Source organism: Etheostoma spectabile, chromosome 12 (genome assembly GCF_008692095.1).
Source record: "Etheostoma spectabile isolate EspeVRDwgs_2016 chromosome 12, UIUC_Espe_1.0, whole genome shotgun sequence".
Taxonomy (NCBI): Eukaryota; Metazoa; Chordata; class Actinopteri; order Perciformes; family Percidae; genus Etheostoma; species Etheostoma spectabile.
This window is the reverse complement of record NC_045744.1, coordinates 30,235,672-30,238,483: the sequence shown is the minus strand read 5'-3', so window position 1 is coordinate 30,238,483 and position 2,812 is coordinate 30,235,672. Positions and strand designations below refer to the sequence as shown.

General features: G+C 33.4%; 1 long non-coding RNA gene across 1 annotated transcript in view; it reads right to left on the bottom strand.

The window, feature by feature from the left end:
* The window catches only part of LOC116699101 (uncharacterized), a 7,900-nt gene extending 6,780 nt beyond the window's left edge, over window positions 1-1,120 (bottom strand). The window contains exons 1-2 of the long non-coding RNA XR_004334365.1: window positions 943-1,120; window positions 598-651 (exon numbers count right to left, since the gene is read on the bottom strand). This is a non-coding gene — a long non-coding RNA (uncharacterized LOC116699101). The remainder of the gene's footprint in view (window positions 1-597; window positions 652-942) is intronic.
* Between the last annotated feature and the right edge of the window lie 1,692 nt (window positions 1,121-2,812).

Genomic DNA, 2,812 nt, shown 5'->3' with positions numbered 1-2,812 from the left:
TGTGATTAAAGACACAAGGAGACAGGTAGGAAAACACACTTGATTAGACTCAAATCTTTCTGTATTTCTTTACTTCAGAACATGATTAGAACCGCTGTAGGTCACCTTATTACTTTGTGTGTGGGCTCAATGGAATCATGAGACTTTAAGCTTTCAAATGATGTATGGCATTAGCGTGTTGATGACGGTTTAATGCTCGCAATTTATGAGGGAAGTCAACACTTCCTCAAACGGTCCCGTGGACGGGACCTACTGTATACTCTCAACAGTTAAGTGATGGGAAGATAGAATAGAATAGAATAGAATGCCTTTATTGTCATTATACACAAGTACACGGTACTTGTGCAACGAGATTAAAGCAATCCCTTTGCAGTGTTGACACAAAAAAATATAAGAATATAACAGTATAAAATATAACAGTATAAAATATCAAAAATATAAAGTCAAAGATATAAAGTGTAGTGACTGTCAAGTATACATATATAAATCAGCTTGAAAAAGCATAGGTAAGTGTTAACACTCAATAAATAATATTGCACAGTGATGGAATGAAATGATTAAGTACTAATATTAAGTAAATCAATATTGCACAGTCACAAGATGGTGATGATGTTCTTTGCAAGAACCACCTTTTCAGAAGTGGACGGATAACTAGTGAACCAAACAACTCATAAGACCTTTTTTCTGTTCTTTTGAAAATGACATAAGACCTTACTGTCAAATGTGTGATTAAAAAGCAACGGTTAACATAAAATGTGCCCTGTATCAAGTAAAGGAGAATGTCTATATACTTTATCCCCCCATTGCAATTCATACATTCAGAATTACATTCAATGCACATATGCTGTACATTCTTCAATCATGACAAGTGGGCTTATTTGTATAACCACTCTTATAAGAGGCAAAAATAACATACAGTTCACGTTCATATACTGTACTTACAATCCATGCTTCTCCACCAAGTCAGAGATGCAAATTTTAATAAGTTTTTATTCTGGTCTTCTCTGTCACAATGCCCTTAGTTTGAAGTTAATCAAATATTTCTGGAACTTTCATTTCAAGTAGAGGCCTCAGACCAGCCTGCTGATCTGGCTCGTGTGTAGGCTGAACAGACAATTAAGAGCAGAGACTACAGAGAGTCTTCTCTGTCCGACTTTTCCGAAACACAATTCACATGATTAAAAAAGAAAATTGTTATGCATTATGGTAAAAATGTACCGGAGTTTAAAAGTGCACTTGGAATCTGTCAAGCACACTTCCATCAACATCAGTAAACTCTTGGAAATCTGTGTTACATTTTAAAATCCGATCAAGGACAAATCCCAATTCAATTGTTTTTTTCAGCTCTGTTGTGTTTTGGACACTGTACATTTTTCTTTTCAGTTCATTTCCATTCTTAAAAATAGTTGCTAGGACTTTCATAGATTCCTGATGCCCATGTCTCCCTTCTTGCAAACATGGAAAAATAAAAGTACATAAGTACAAAAGTAAATTTAACTTACATACCTAGCGTCCACTCCTCGGTTATCTGCACTGCACCTCTTAGGATAGATACTCTTGTGATATCAAGTAAGACATTTTAGGTAGAGCATTAAAGCTGAAACCCATTTTTACATTTCTGAAAGCTTTATTGTATTTATGAAAATGACAACTGAGATTTTACTGCTTTTTTCACATGTTGGAGCCCAACCTCAGTGTACCGGAAACCTTCTCAGGTATGATTCCACATGTTGCTTAATGAATTTGGTAGCCATTTTCTAATATTGTGTAACCCATGTTTAATAATGCATTTTATGAGTTTGCACTCTTTTCTTCTTAAATAAACTGAATTGAAATGACTTTGTGTTAAACTTAACAAATATAAACTATAACGATGGATCTCTTTGAGAGGCTAGTTTGTATGGTACTGTACATAAAAATCTTCTCTTTTTGTCCAGTTTGTTTCCAGCACTGCCACCACATCATCTGGCAGTTTGATTGACGCCACTGCAACAAGAACCACTTTCCCTCCTGCTGCACCTCCATCAGACATCAAACGTCTCTATCAGTCCCACTGTCTCTCATTCTGTGTACAATCCTAAAAACATAAGGACAATCTCCCTTTTCGTCTCTTCCCCCTTCCTCTACTGCAGTCTCTGTGAGGACCAACAAGCGCCCTGCCACTGATTTGAAAAAATATTGTTTAACATTTTTTGTTTCACATTTACAATAGTTATTCTTTTTTATTCTACATTTTACATTTACAATCATGGGGCGCCGTTTGTAAAGCGGCTCGTGCTGAAAATAACAGCAACATTTTGTCACATTTGGCTTTAATAATGTTTAAAAACTGTATGAAATTTTGAGGGTCACTTTCTTGCACATTTACAACAATATTTGTCAACTTGGAAATATTTTAAATAGTGAAATCCAAATATTACATTTACCCTAAATGTTAAATGTTAATCTAAATGCAAATCTAAATCAATGTTAAATCTAATACTAAATGTTAATCTAATCTAAATGTCAAATCTATCTAATCTAAATGTTAAATCTAATCTAAATCTAAATGTTATCTAAAATAAATCTAATCAAATGTTAAATCTAATTTAAATCTAAATCTAAATGTTAAATCTAAAATCTAAATGTTAAATAAAATATAAATTAAATTAAATTATAAATCTAATGTTAATCTAAATGTTTCGTGTGAAACTAAATATTTAGCTAATATGCAAATTAAATGCCGGTAACCGGAAGTACCAAATTAAAAGCTCGAGGAGGTCAGTGTGTGTTTATAGTGTCAAATAATTAATAAAAATCATCTCATCCGGGG